At 44.3% G+C, this 13638-nt stretch overlaps 10 non-coding genes and 12 pseudogenes across 10 annotated transcripts; all 22 read right to left on the reverse strand.

The window, feature by feature from the left end:
- Positions 1–2509: 2509 nt before the first annotated feature.
- Positions 2510–2628, reverse strand: LOC131702858 (5S ribosomal RNA). Its single transcript, XR_009309571.1, has one exon. It is a non-coding gene; the product is annotated as a 5S ribosomal RNA (ribosomal RNA).
- Positions 2629–2728: 100 nt separating this feature from the next.
- LOC131702875 (5S ribosomal RNA) lies at positions 2729–2847 on the reverse strand (annotated as a pseudogene).
- Positions 2848–2947: 100 nt separating this feature from the next.
- LOC131702873 (5S ribosomal RNA) lies at positions 2948–3066 on the reverse strand (annotated as a pseudogene).
- A 114-nt stretch (positions 3067–3180) lies between these two features.
- LOC131702861 (5S ribosomal RNA) lies at positions 3181–3299 on the reverse strand. The gene has a single exon (XR_009309574.1). It is a non-coding gene; the product is annotated as a 5S ribosomal RNA (ribosomal RNA).
- A 100-nt stretch (positions 3300–3399) lies between these two features.
- Positions 3400–3518, reverse strand: LOC131702842 (5S ribosomal RNA). The gene has a single exon (XR_009309553.1). It is a non-coding gene; the product is annotated as a 5S ribosomal RNA (ribosomal RNA).
- Positions 3519–3632: 114 nt separating this feature from the next.
- On the reverse strand, positions 3633–3751 carry LOC131702862 (5S ribosomal RNA). The gene has a single exon (XR_009309575.1). It is a non-coding gene; the product is annotated as a 5S ribosomal RNA (ribosomal RNA).
- A 114-nt stretch (positions 3752–3865) lies between these two features.
- LOC131702820 (5S ribosomal RNA) lies at positions 3866–3974 on the reverse strand (annotated as a pseudogene).
- A 114-nt stretch (positions 3975–4088) lies between these two features.
- LOC131702866 (5S ribosomal RNA) lies at positions 4089–4207 on the reverse strand (annotated as a pseudogene).
- A 114-nt stretch (positions 4208–4321) lies between these two features.
- LOC131702837 (5S ribosomal RNA) lies at positions 4322–4430 on the reverse strand (annotated as a pseudogene).
- Positions 4431–4530: 100 nt separating this feature from the next.
- LOC131702860 (5S ribosomal RNA) lies at positions 4531–4649 on the reverse strand. Its single transcript, XR_009309573.1, has one exon. It is a non-coding gene; the product is annotated as a 5S ribosomal RNA (ribosomal RNA).
- Positions 4650–4749: 100 nt separating this feature from the next.
- On the reverse strand, positions 4750–4868 carry LOC131702874 (5S ribosomal RNA; annotated as a pseudogene).
- Positions 4869–4982: 114 nt separating this feature from the next.
- LOC131702838 (5S ribosomal RNA) lies at positions 4983–5121 on the reverse strand (annotated as a pseudogene).
- Positions 5122–5221: 100 nt separating this feature from the next.
- On the reverse strand, positions 5222–5340 carry LOC131702864 (5S ribosomal RNA). Its single transcript, XR_009309577.1, has one exon. It is a non-coding gene; the product is annotated as a 5S ribosomal RNA (ribosomal RNA).
- A 114-nt stretch (positions 5341–5454) lies between these two features.
- On the reverse strand, positions 5455–5573 carry LOC131702821 (5S ribosomal RNA; annotated as a pseudogene).
- Positions 5574–5673: 100 nt separating this feature from the next.
- On the reverse strand, positions 5674–5792 carry LOC131702855 (5S ribosomal RNA). Its single transcript, XR_009309568.1, has one exon. It is a non-coding gene; the product is annotated as a 5S ribosomal RNA (ribosomal RNA).
- Positions 5793–5906: 114 nt separating this feature from the next.
- LOC131702850 (5S ribosomal RNA) lies at positions 5907–6025 on the reverse strand. Its single transcript, XR_009309562.1, has one exon. It is a non-coding gene; the product is annotated as a 5S ribosomal RNA (ribosomal RNA).
- A 114-nt stretch (positions 6026–6139) lies between these two features.
- LOC131702836 (5S ribosomal RNA) lies at positions 6140–6268 on the reverse strand (annotated as a pseudogene).
- Positions 6269–6368: 100 nt separating this feature from the next.
- On the reverse strand, positions 6369–6487 carry LOC131702872 (5S ribosomal RNA). The gene has a single exon (XR_009309578.1). It is a non-coding gene; the product is annotated as a 5S ribosomal RNA (ribosomal RNA).
- Positions 6488–12036: 5549 nt separating this feature from the next.
- Positions 12037–12155, reverse strand: LOC131702871 (5S ribosomal RNA; annotated as a pseudogene).
- A 100-nt stretch (positions 12156–12255) lies between these two features.
- Positions 12256–12374, reverse strand: LOC131702848 (5S ribosomal RNA). Its single transcript, XR_009309560.1, has one exon. It is a non-coding gene; the product is annotated as a 5S ribosomal RNA (ribosomal RNA).
- A 100-nt stretch (positions 12375–12474) lies between these two features.
- LOC131702807 (5S ribosomal RNA) lies at positions 12475–12593 on the reverse strand (annotated as a pseudogene).
- Positions 12594–12707: 114 nt separating this feature from the next.
- On the reverse strand, positions 12708–12826 carry LOC131702870 (5S ribosomal RNA; annotated as a pseudogene).
- Positions 12827–13638: the final 812 nt, after the last annotated feature.

Consider the following 13638-nt stretch of genomic DNA (forward strand, 5'->3'; position numbering starts at 1 on the left):
TGATCTATTCTCAGTCTTTTCTCTCTCTGCCCAAATATGGTCACGCAAGTTTTTTTCCTATTCCTCCCTGAATCTGTGACCAGGGAGACACAGACCCTGCGTACCAAAACAATACCACCACTTTCTTTTCAAGTAAACCCTCTATCAGAAAGACAAAATGTTCCTCTTGTTTACCAATATAATCCTGAACAAACTCTTAATTGTTGCTTTGTATATTTGCGTTATTGTTTTAGTTCAAAGGTTGGCCATTCCTTTGTATTCAAACACTAACACAATACAAATAACTCATCAGTTAACATGGGTCTCTTTCCCTTATCAAACCCTCTTATGATCGAGGCAAGACAATAAGTATTCATGCTGGTTCTTAGTACATAGTTTTTCTAAGATGTTACTTTATCTCCACGCTTAAGCAAAATCAAAATTACTCAAACAATCATCAATAAGCAACTTCTTAATTACATTTTAATGTGACCTTTTAATTTTATTTTTACAACATGTATTCCTCAAAGTTGATATAGAATCTTTACCATTACAGTTTTTTTGTTTTTTGTTTTTTTGTGGGCTACCAGTTTTGAATCGCCTTTGTCTTTTTCTTCTTACGAGACACACACTCCTGACCTGTCACATGAACATGTACATTACTGTTCTGTACATAGCTTCCCTTTTTGCCATGTTTTAAAACATAGTCTATGTTCCATATTCTCCAGTCATCCATTTGATGACATTGAGGGTCAGCTTCTAACATATTTGGAGTTGATCAGACTCCCAACAAAACACAAATCTAACAAAAAAACTTGTTTTTAGTTTTGTCTTGTTTTTACTAATATTCTGTGTTTAAAGCTATGCTTAACGAAGCATAGACTTTTATTTTGGTTTATTGCACATTTAATTTACACTTTTGTATGTGCTATTTGGGCTTAACTGGAACTTATTGTCTGATTGTTCCTTATCTGTACCACCTAATGTGGACAGTTAAATAAGAGGCTTATCCTATTGCCCCCTTATCGTGACTTATAAACCAAACAGTAAAAACAAAGACAAAACAGGTGTAACAAATCCTCTCAAAAACAAACATAAAACATAAATCCGAGTATGCCCGTACCTGTTGAGCTATACAAGTCTGTGTAACTAGTCCAATAGACTCTACTGGCACGTCATAACACTACACGATTTACTCTGACTTTTTTAGGAATCCAGAGGTCCTCTTTCATACCTAAAGTCCTAATAGTCAATACACTTTTAGTTCAGCGGTCAATCTCTCTTGACTTAACTAATTGTGTCCTCAATGTACATGAATTATCAAAAAAGTCCTCTTTCATATTCTACCCTTGATTCTCACTACATTCTAAACACTGCATATAAAACAATAAACCAGTAACTACTCACCAATGTATGTGGTTATATGTTCGAGCTGAAGTCCTGATTCAAAGATTCTCCACACGGTCTGGTCAGAAGTTAGAAGCAGTCTCTGTCCATTCACTTTGTCCTGGTCCTGTGCGCACGGGATTCAGGCTGGGCAAATGGGTTTCTCTGCAGTCAGGTAACAAACCCCCCGGTTTTTTGAAAAAAAAGTAACAGGAAACAGTCCACAGGTGGCTCGCCAAATGATGTAACTTAAAAAAGAGGATGATGAGTAGGTAGATTCAAGAAAATGCACAGAGTCCTTTTCTTCACTCAGTTGTTAGGTTTATTGAAATATGCAGGGAGTCTGGTCCCAGGTACAGGACAAACAGAATACTCCTCTTACAATTGCTGCATGACATTAAATACCCTTCTGCATAGGTGTCTCTCTCCTCCTCTTTCTCTGACACTTAACCAATAGAAAAGGTACAACTCATTATCCTATTACCATATATTTCATTCAGTGTGTGTGTGTGTGTGTGTGTGTGTGTGTGTGTGATCTAGTGTGAAGATCTCTGAACTCAGTGCTTTCTTCAGACCCTGGTGCCACAAAGGTCCATACATCTGGTTTTTGTCATCTTCCTTGTTCCTATCTCTCCGATTTGCCTAAGACCCTTTGATCCCAGTGGCACTATCTCTTTGGATCTCTCTGAAGTCTTAGAGCCTGGCTCCTTCGGTCCCCTTGAAAACTAGCTTTATGACCCTGTCATAAACCAGCTGTATTTTCTAAACAAAAACCTGTTTAACTAGTTTTATACCCCAGTGGACTCCCGAAGGGCAAACTTCTTTCATGTCAGGGCTGGAGATCAAAGGACTTGTTTGTACAGCCGTGTGCTGCTGGCCAGCCATTTGCTTTGACACAAAATAATCTTAACTTCTCTACCATATTGCAGCCTTCATCTATCACAGCAGTGCTTGCATTTTTGGAACTAACAGTTTTTTCTATCCAATGTTAAATCACTTTTCAGAAAAATAACATGAATACAGCCGTCATTCCTCATGCATAGCAAACTGCTATTCAATACTTGTTCCATGTTTTCCAACACCTCCAAAATTTCCTTTTGTCCTCCACACATTTCAAATGTAAAATGTAATTACAAAAATGTAATGCCTGCAGCACTTGATATTCCCAGGTGGTCTCCCATCCAAGTACTAACCAAGCCCAACATTGCTTAGCTTCTGAGATCAGACGAGATCAGGCTTATTCAAGGTGGTGTGGCCGCAGGCGATTGCATTTCTGCTTTCATGACTTTTATGTTTAGTGAGCTGGGGGTGATTCCTCCAAAATTTCCTTTTGTCCTCCACACATTTCAATTGTAAAATGTAATGCCTGCAGCACTTGATATTCCCAGGTGGTCTACCATCCAAGTACTAACCAAGCCCAAGATTGCTTAGCTTCTGAGATCAGACAAGATCAGGCTTATTCAAGGTGGTGTGGCCGCAGGCGGTTGCATTTCTGCTTTCATGACTTTTATGTTTAGTGAGCTGGGGGTGATTCCTCCAAAATTTCCTTTTGTCCTCCACACATTTCAATTGTAAAACGTAATGCCTGCAGCACTTGATATTCCCAGGTGGTCTACCATCCAAGTACTAACCAAGCCCAACATTGCTTAGCTTCTGAGATCAGACGAGATTGGGCTTATTCAAGGTGGTATGGCCACAGGCGATTACATTTCTGCTTTCATGACTTTTATGTTTAGTGACCTGGGGGTGATTCCTCCAAAATTTCCTTTTATCCTCCACACATTTCAATTGTAAAATGTAATTACAAAAATGTAATGCCTGCAGCACTTGATATTCCCAGGTGGTCTCCCATCCAAGTACTAACCAAGCCCAACATTGCTTAGCTTCTGAGATCAGACAAGATCAGGCTTATTCAAGGTGGTGTGGCCGCAGGTGATTGCAGTTCTGCTTTCATGACTTTTAAGTTTCATGAGCTGGGGGTGATTCCTCCAAAATTTCCTTTTGTCCTCCACACATTTCAATTGTAAAATGTAATGCCTGCAGCACTTGATATTCCCAGGTGGTCTCCCATCCAAGTACTAACCAAGCCCAACATTGCTTAGCTTCTGAGATCAGACGAGATCAGGCTTATTCAAGGTGGTGTGGCCGCAGGAGATTGCATTTCTGCTTTCATGACTTTTATGTTTAGTGAGCTGGGGGTGATTCCTCCAAAATTTCCTTTTGCCCTCCACACATTTCAATTGTAAAATGTAATTACAGAAATGTAATGCCTGCAGCACTTGATATTCCCAGGTGGTCTCCCATCCAAGTACTAACCAAGACCAACATTGCTTAGCTTCTGAGATCAGACGAGATCAGGCTTAGTCAAGGAGGTTTGGCCGCAGGCGATTGCATTTCTGCTTTCATGACTTTTATGTTTAGTGAGCTGGGGGTGATTCCTCCAAAATTTCCTTTTGTCCTCCACACATTTCAATTGTAAAATGTAATTACAAAAATGTAATGCCTGCAGCACTTGATATTCCCAGGTGGTCTCCCATCCAAGTACTAACCAAGCCCAACATTGCTTAGCTTCTGAGATCAGGCTTATTCAAGGTGGTGTGTCCGCAGGCGATTGCATTTCTGCTTTCATGACTTTTATGTTTAGTGAGCTGGGGGTGATTCCTCCAAAATTTCCTTTTGCCCTCCACACATTTCAATTGTAAAATGTAATTACAGAAATGTAATACCTGCAGCACTTGATATTCCCAGGTGGTCTCCCATCCAAGTACTAACCAAGACCAACATTGCTTAGCTTCTGAGATCAGACGAGATCAGGCTTAGTCAAGGAGGTTTGGCCGCAGGCAATTGCATTTCTGCTTTCATGACTTTTATGTTTAGTGAGCTGGGGGTGATTCCTCCAAAATTTCCTTTTGTCCTCCACACATTTCAATTGTAAAATGTAATTACAAAAATGTAATGCCTGCAGCACTTGATATTCCCAGGTGGTCTCCCATCCAAGTACTAACCAAGCCCAACATTGCTTAGCTTCTGAGATCAGGCTTATTCAAGGTGGTGTGTCCGCAGGGGATTGCATTTCTGCTTTCATGACTTTTATGTTTAGTGAGCTGGGGGTGATTCCTCCAAAATTTCCTTTTGTCCTCCACACATTTCAATTGTAAAATGTAATGCCTGCAGCACTTGATATTCCCAGGTGGTCTCCCATTCAAGTACTAACCAAGACCAACATTGCTTAGCTTCTGAGATCAGACGAGATCAGGCTTATTCAAGGTGGTGTGGCCGCAGGCGATTGCATTTCTGCTTTCATGACTTTTATGTTTAGTGAGCTGGGGGTGATTCCTCCAAAATTTCCTTTTGTCCTCCACACATTTCAATTGTAAAATGTAATGCCTGCAGCACTTGATATTCCCAGGTGGTCTCCCATTCAAGTACTAACCAAGACCAACATTGCTTAGCTTCTGAGATCAGACGAGATCAGGCTTATTCAAGGTGTTGTGGCCGCAGGCGATTGCAGTTCTGCTTTCATGACTTTTATGTTTAGTGAGCTGGGGGTGATTCCTCCAAAATTTCCTTTTGTCCTCCACACATTTCAATTGTAAAATGTAATTACAAAAATGTAATGCATGCAGCACTTAATATTCCCAGGTGGTCTCCCATCCAAGTACTTACCAAGCCCAACATTCCTTAGCTTCTGAGATCAGACGAGGTCAGGCGAGATCAGGCGAGATCAGGCTTATTCAAGGTGGTGTGGCCGCAGGCGATTGCATTTCTGATTTCATGACTTTTTTGTTTAGTGAGCTGGGGGTGATTCCTCCAAAATTTCCTTTGGTCCTCCACACATTTCAATTGTAAAATGTAATGCCTGCAGCACTTGATATTCCCAGGTGGTCTCCCATCCAAGTACTAACCAAGCCCAACATTGCTTAGCTTCTGAGATCAGACGAGATCAGGCTTATTCAAGGTGGTGTGGCCGCAGGCGATTGCAGTTCTGCTTTCATGACTTTTATGTTTAGTGAGCTGGGGGTGATTCCTCCAAAATTTCCTTTTGTCCTCCACACATTTCAATTGTAAAATGTAATTACAAAAATGTAATGCATGCAGCACTTAATATTCCCAGGTGGTCTCCCATCCAAGTACTAACCAAACGCAACATTCCTTAGCTTCTGAGATCAGACGAGATCAGGCTTATTCAAGGTGGTGTGGCCGCAGGCGATTGCATTTCTGATTTCATGACTTTTTTGTTTAGTGAGCTGGGGGTGATTCCTCCAAAATTTCCTTTTGTCCTCCACACATTTCAATTGTAAAACGTAATACCTGCAGCACTTGTTATTCCCAGGTGGTCTCCCATCCAAGTACTAACCAAGCCCAACATTGCTTAGCTTCTGAGATCCGACGAGATCAGGCTTATTCAAGGTGGTGTGGCCGCAGGCGATTGCATTTCTGCTTTCATGACTTTTATGTTTAGTGAGCTGGGGGTGATTCCTCCAAAATTTCCTTTTGTCCTCCACACATTTCAATTGTAAAATGTAATTACAAAAATGTAATGCCTGCAGCACTTGATATTCCCAGGTGGTCTCCCATCCAAGTACTGACCAAGCCCAACATTGCTTAGATTCTGAGATCAGACGAGATCAGGCTTATTCAATGTGGTGTGGCCGCAGGTGATTGCATTTCTGCTTTCATGACTTTTATGTTTAGTGAGCTGGGGGTGTTTCCTCCAAAATTTCCTTTTGTCCCCCACACATTTCAATTGTAAAATGTAATTACAAAAATGTAATGCATGCAGCACTTAATATTCCCAGGTGGTCTCCCATCCACGTACTAACCAAGCCCAACATTGCTTAGCTTCTGAGATCAGGCGAGATCAGACGAGATCAGGCTTATTCACGGTGGTGTGGCCGCAGGCGTTTGCCTTTCTGCTTTCATGACTTTTCTGTTTAGTGAGCTGGGGGTGATTCCTCCAAAATTTCCTTTTGTCCTCCACACATTTCAATTGTAAAATGTAATGCCTGCAGCACTTGATATTCCCAGGTGGTCTCCCATCCAAGTACTAACCAAGCCCAACATTGCTTAGCTTCTGAGATCAGACGAGATCAGGCTTATTCAAGGTGGTGTGGCCGCAGGCGATTGCAGTTCTGCTTTCATGACTTTTATGTTTAGTGAGCTGGGGGTGATTCCTCCAAAATGTCCTTTTGTCCTCCACACATTTCAATTGTAAAATGTAATTACAAAAATGTAATGCCTGCAGCACTTGCTATTCCCAGGTGGTCTCCCTAAGACAACATTCCTCCGCCCAGGAGAGCAACCACCAAGAAAAGGTGTTAAAACCAATCCTCGACCATGACAACTGGAAGCTGCTAGAGACTGGAAAATGCTGGCAGATGTTGGTCAATGGCTTATTTTTCCACCTGAGATTGCCACCACTAACCTTCGAGCAGATATTGTCTTGTGGTCAGGATCAGCATACCTTGTTCACCTGGTAGAGTTAACAGTGCCATGGGAGGATGCTGTAGATGAGGCGTATGAGAGGAAGAGACTGCGGTATGCTCAACTAGCCACTGAAGCGGAACAACGAGGATGGAGAGTTCGGGTTTACCCAGTGGAAGTGGGTTGTCGAGGATTTGTGGCACACTCTACAACCCGGTTTCTCAGAGACGTCGGATTCAGTGGCCAAGAGTTGCGTCGCACAGTGAAGAACTCATCTGAAGCAGCAGAGAGGAGCAGCAACTGGCTGTGGTTGAGACGGAAAGAATCTGGCTGGGGATCTCAAGCACAATAGAAAGAAAGAAACGCTGATGTACAGGTAAGTAAGCTGGGCTGAGTTGAGTGGGGGACGGAGGGGGGTGATGCTGTTACGCCAGAATCACCGTCGAGCCCTCTTGAGGTGTCGTGGGCTAGTCGACGAAACACTAAGGATGGAAGGTGCCCACTTGAAAACCCCAGAGATGTACCCTACTTAGCTCAATCCAGACGGTTGTCATGCTGATGCGCTGGGGAGGCTGCACTTTGGTTGATCCCAGGAGCCAGCATCGCAGCCGTTGTGTGTGCTGATGCGCCAGTGAGGCAAAATAAGCTGATCCCTGGAGCCAGCATTACACTTCAGCCATTAACACCAGACAGAAGGATATCTACATCATCATATGGAAGGAAACGTAAATGGATGGAGACACATATGGATCACATTAGTTTACTGTAAAGCTACGTCTTAGTTGGTGCTTATCTTGGCGAGAGCCGAGTTCAAATCAGCATGAAGTTTTAACATCTACTCTCGTGTAATGGAAATCATGAAGATCTGGATACGTCCAGTGACTGCTGTGAATAGCGCAGCTGGTAACAAGGGAAAGACCTTGTGACAGCCTGGAGAGACAGCTGACAGGAGGAAAGAGACCCCATTGGGGCTGGTAAGGGTTAGCTACCCTTGTCGGCAGTATCCAGCTCTGTGTTTACAGGATGCTGGAGACACCCGCCCAAGGCTTCTAGGAAATTAAAGAGAAAAATACCCCTAGAGTCTGCGAGAGCGGGGGCGGAAGATGACTCAACGTTGGACAACACGGTTAACGACTTAGGAACGGAAACGGATATGAGTATGGAGAGTACTTCACAAAAGAGTAGTTCAAGATCTGCAGTTAACAAAGACATGGAACTCCAGGTTTGTGTCTGCGGCTGGAGCAAGGCGACAACGGTCAGGGGTTTGAAGATTCATCAAGGGAGAATGAAATGCTTGAGGGAGAAGGGACAAGGGCCTCACACTGATCAGTAATTCTTACGAAGTCAGTCAAGTCAGTCGAATGAAATCCAGCGACAGGAAGCAAACCACAGTTCGCAGGATATCAGCACCCCTGTCATAGATTTGAGGAGGACTTGCATGGACACAGTTAGTGATGAACCTAATGATCCTTGTGAACCCGGTCAGACAAACCAGCATAAGAGAAAAAAGAGCCTCAACGGGCACAAGCCTGGAGTTAAATGGCCAAGAGCTTGTGAGAAAACTGCATGGGACACAGTAAACACAGATCTCTGCGTTGCATTGGAAAGATTAAGTGGAACAGTTGAAAAGAAGCTGGATAAATTTGGGGACATCATCTACGCATATGGAAGTGAGAGGTTTGGAGTTGAAAAAAGGAAGGAAAAAGTACAAACTATTCCTGGAAAGTCTAGACGGCAGCAGGAGATTGAACGCTTAGTTAGAGAAAGGAGACAGCTGAGGAACCAATGGAGAAGAGCAGAACAAAGTCAGAAGGAGGGACTCAGTCTCTTACAAAGGGTCATAAAAGATAAGCTTGCAACATTGCGCAGAGGTGAGCGCCTACGGAAACGCTACAAAAAGAAGGAGCGTGCGAGAGCTAACTTTTATAAAGACCCATTCAAATTTGTAAAGAAGTTATTCACCAGTGAGAAGAATGGCACACTAAAAGCATCTAAGGTTGAGCTGGAGAGATATTTGGAGGAAACACATACAGATTCAAAAAGGCAGGAGCCTATGTCAATTCCGTCAGACATCCCACCTATCAATCCACCAGAATACCAAATGGAGGACTGTGCACCTAAGTGGAAAGAAATAGAGCAAGCTGTGAAAAAAGCAAGGGCTTCATCATCTCCAGGGCCTAATGGAGTTCTGTACAGAGTGTACAAGAGTGCTTCAGGAGTTCTACGAATTCTGTGGAAATTGATGAAAGTGGCATGGGAAAAACAGGTCGTACCAAGAGCATGGCGCCGAGCAGGTGGAGTCTTTATACCTAAAGAAAGAGATTCTACAAGCATCAGTCAGTTTCGTCCCATTTCCCTATTAAACGTAGAAGGCAAGATTTTCTTCAGCATTATTGCTCAGAGATTGTCAGCTTACCTATTAAAGAACTGCTTCATTGACACTTCAATACAAAAAGCAGGCATTCCAGGTTTCCCAGGTTGCTTAGAACACATCAATGTGATCTGGCAGCAAATTCAATCAGCTAAAAAGGAGAGGAAGGAGCTCCATGTGACATTCCTGGATTTGGCTAATGCATATGGTTCAGTGCCACATGAACTACTTTGGGCAGCATTTGATTTTTTCAGTGTACCGATGACAATAACAAATTTAGTGAAAGCCTATTTTGGAGATTTGCAATTCAGTTTTTCAACTTCAGAATTCAGCACTACATGGCAATGCCTAGAGGTTGGAATAATGGCAGGATGCACCATTTCTCCACTGGCTTTTACCATGGCAATGGAAGTAATCATTAGGGCATCAAAATGGGTAGTAGGAGGAGAGCGCTTGGCTTCTGGAATGCGACTACCACCAATTCGAGCATACATGGATGACATGACAACCATGACTACAACAGTAGCCTGCACTAATCGATTATTGGGCAAATTAACCAATAACATTGAATGGGCATGAATGCAATTCAAGCCCACTAAATCAAGGAGCATATCCATAATTAAAGGCAAAGTAGTAGATAAAACATTCTTCATTAATGGTGAGGCAATACCAACAGTGTCTGAGAAGCCAGTGAAGAGTCTTGGGAGATGGTACGACGGGGATCTAAAGGACACAGTTCGTGTGGGAGAAGTTAGACAACAAGCAGTGGAAGGGTTGAAGAGCATAGACAGCTGCGCTCTTCCAGGTAAACTAAAACTCTGGTGCTTTCAGTTTGGTCTACTGCCGAGGTTGCTGTGGCCACTGACTGTGTACGAGGTTTCTTTGACAACAGTAGAGAAGCTGGAAGCTTTAATCAGTTCATACATCAGGAAATGGTTGGGAGTTCCATGCTGCCTCAGCAGAGTGGGACTTTATGGTAAAGGAATACTGCAGCTACCAGTCTCTGCTCTAACCGAGGAGTTTAAGTGCGCCAAGGTCAGACTGGAAATGACATTAGTAGAGTCACGCGATAAATGCGTAAGGGAGGCAGCACCTGTGTTGAAAACTGGGAGAAAGTGGGTGGCAAAGAAAGCTGTGGAAGATGCAAAGGCTGCCCTTCGAATTGGTGATATCATGGGGCAAGTTCAGCATGGAAGAGGGGGTCTTGGTTTCAGTTCAGCTCCTCCTACATGGCACAAGGCAGCCCCAGCTCAAAGGAGGAAGCTGGTAGTCAACGAGGTGCAAAAGCAGGAGGAGAGGATGAGGTGTATAAAGGCCATTTCCCAGGCCAAGCAGGGAGAATGGATGAGATGGGAGAGTGTGGAACAACGCAAGATTGGCTGGCAAGACCTATGGTCAATGGAACAGAGCAGGATCAGTTTCCTCATCAGGTCAACATATGATGTTCTCCCATCACCACAGAACCTAAACCTCTGGGTAGGAGAGGATCCCTCATGTCCTTTGTGTTCATCACCTGCAACATTAAGGCACATTTTGACAGGATGTAAGGTGGCTCTTAGCCAAGGACGGTTTACTTGGCGCCATGACCAGGTGCTGCGATGTTTGGCCTTAGCATTGGAAGACAAGCGTAACATGACCAATAAGTTGTCACCTGTTCCATCAAAACATTACACACAAAAGACAACATTCCTCCGCCCAGGAGAGCAACCACCAAGAAAAGGTGTTAAAACCAATCCTCGCCCAGGACAACTGGAAGCTGCTGGAGACTGGAAAATGCTGGCAGATGTTGGTCAACGGCTTATTTTTCCACCTGAGATTGCCACCACTAACCTTCAACCAGATATTGTCTTGTGGTCTGGATCAGCATGCCTTGTTCACCTGGTAGAGTTAACAGTGCCATGGGAGGATGCTGTAGATGAGGCGTATGAGAGGAAGAGACTGCGGTATGCTCAGCTAGCCACTGAAGCGGAACAGCGAGGATGGAGAGTTCGGGTTTACCCAGTGGAAGTGGGTTGTCGAGGATTTGTGGCACACTCTACAACCCGGTTTCTCAGAGACGTCGGATTCAGTGGCCAAGAGTTGCGTCGCACAGTGAAGAACTTATCTGAAGCAGCAGAGAGGAGCAGCAACTGGCTGTGGTTGAGACGGAAAGATTCTGGCTGGGGAACTCAAGCACAATAGAAAGAAAGAAACGCTGATGTACAGGTAAGTAAGCTGGGCTGAGTTGAGTGGGGGACGGAGGGGGGTGATGCTGGGACGCTAGAATCACCGTCGAGCCCTCTTGAGGTGTCGTGGGCTAGTCAACGAAACATTGAGGATGGGAGGTGCCCACTTGAAAACGCCAGAGATGTACCCTACTTAGCTCAATCCAGACGGTTGTCATGCTGATGCGCTGGGGAGGCCGCACTTTGGTTGATCCCCGGAGCCAGCATCGCAGCCGTTGTGTGTGCTGATGCGCCAGGGATGCAAAATAAGCTGATCCCTGGAGCCAGCATTACACTTCAGCCATTAACACCAAACAGAAGGATATCTACATCATCATATGGAAGGAAACGTAAATGGATGGAGACACATATGGATCACATTAGTTTACTGTAAAGCTACGTCTTAATTGGTGCTTATCTTGGCGAGAGCCGAGTTCAAATCACCATGAAGTTTTAACATCTACTCTCGTGTAATGGAAATCATAACCATCCAAGTACTAACCAAGCCCAACATTGCTTAGCTTCTGAGATCAGACGAGATCAGGCTTATTCAAGGTGGTGTGGCCGCAGGCGATTGCCTTTCTGCTTTCATGACTTTTATGTTGAGTGAGCTGGGGGTGATTCCTCCAAAATTTCCTTTTGTCCTCCACACATTTCAATTGTAAAATGTAATGCCTGCAGCACTTGATAATCCCAGGTGGTCTCCCATCCAAGTACTAACCAAGCCCAACATTGCTTAGCTTCTGAGAACCGACGAGATCAGGCTTATTCAAGGTGGTGTGGCCGCAGGCGATTGCATTTCTGCTTTCATGACTTTTATGTTTAGTGAGCTGGGGGTGATTCCTCCAAAATTTCCTTTTGTCCTCCACACATTTCAATTGTAAAATGTAATGCCTGCAGCACTTGATATTCCCAGGTGGTCTACCATCCAAGTACTAACCAAGCCCAACATTGCTTAGCTTCTGAGATCAGACGAGATCAGGCTTATTCAAGGTGGTGTGGCCGCAGGCGATTGCATTTCTGCTTTCATGACTTTTATGTTTAGTGAGCTGGGGGTGATTCCTCCAAAATTTCCTTTTGTCCTCCACACATTTCAATTGTAAAATGTAATGCCTGCAGCACTTGATATTCCCAGGTGGTCTCCCGTCCAAGTACTACCCAAGCCCAACTTTGCTTAGCTTCTGAGATCAGACGAGATCAGGCTTATTCAAGGTGTTGTGGCCTCAGGCGAGTGCATATCTGCTCTCATGACTTTTATGTTTAGTGAGCTGGGGGTGATTCCTCCAAAATTTCCTTTTGTCCTCCACACATTTCAATTGTAAAATGTAATTACAAAAATGTAATGCCTGCAGCACTTGATATTCCCAGGTGGTCTCCCATCCAAGTACTAACCAAGCCCAACTTTGCTTAGCTTCTGAGATCAGACGAGATCAGGCTTATTCAAGGTGTTGTGGCCTCAGGCGAGTGCATATCTGCTCTCATGACTTTTATGTTTAGTGAGCTGGGGGTGATTCCTCCAAAATTTCCTTTTGTCCTCCACACATTTCAATTGTAAAATGTAATTACAAAAATGTAATGCCTGCAGCACTTGCTATTCCCAGGTGGTCTCCCTAAGACAACATTCCTCCGCCCAGGAGAGCAACCACCAAGAAAAGGTGTTAAAACCAATCCTCGCCCATGACAACTGGAAGCTGCTAGAGACTGGAAAATGCTGGCAGATGTTGGTCAACGGCTTATTTTTCCACCTGAGATTGCAACCACTAACCTTCGAGCAGATATTGTCTTGTGGTCAGGATCAGCATGCCTTGTTCACCTGGTAGAGTTAACAGTGCCATGGGAGGATGCTGTAGATGAGGCGTATGAGAGGAAGAGACTGCGGTATGCTCAACTAGCCACTGAAGCGGAACAACGAGGATGGAGAGTTCGGGTTTACCCAGTGGAAGTGGGTTGTCGAGGATTTGTGGCACACTCTACAACCCGGTTTCTCAGAGATGTCGGATTCAGTGGCCAAGAGTTGCGTCGCACAGTGAAGAACTTATCTGAAGCAGCAGAGAGGAGCAGCAACTGGCTGTGGTTGAGACGGAAAGAATCTGGCTGGGGATCTCAAGCACAATAGAAAGAAAGAAACGCTGATGTACAGGTAAGTAAGCTGGGCTGAGTTGAGTGGGGGACGGAGGGGGGTGATGCTGTTACGCCAGAATCACCGTCGAGCCCTCTTGAGGTGTCGTGGGCTAGTCGACGAAACACTAAGGATGGAAGGTGCCCACTTGAAAA

The sequence above is a fragment of the Acipenser ruthenus genome, chromosome 30 (genome assembly GCF_902713425.1).
Source record: "Acipenser ruthenus chromosome 30, fAciRut3.2 maternal haplotype, whole genome shotgun sequence".
Lineage (NCBI taxonomy): Eukaryota > Metazoa > Chordata > Actinopteri > Acipenseriformes > Acipenseridae > Acipenser > Acipenser ruthenus.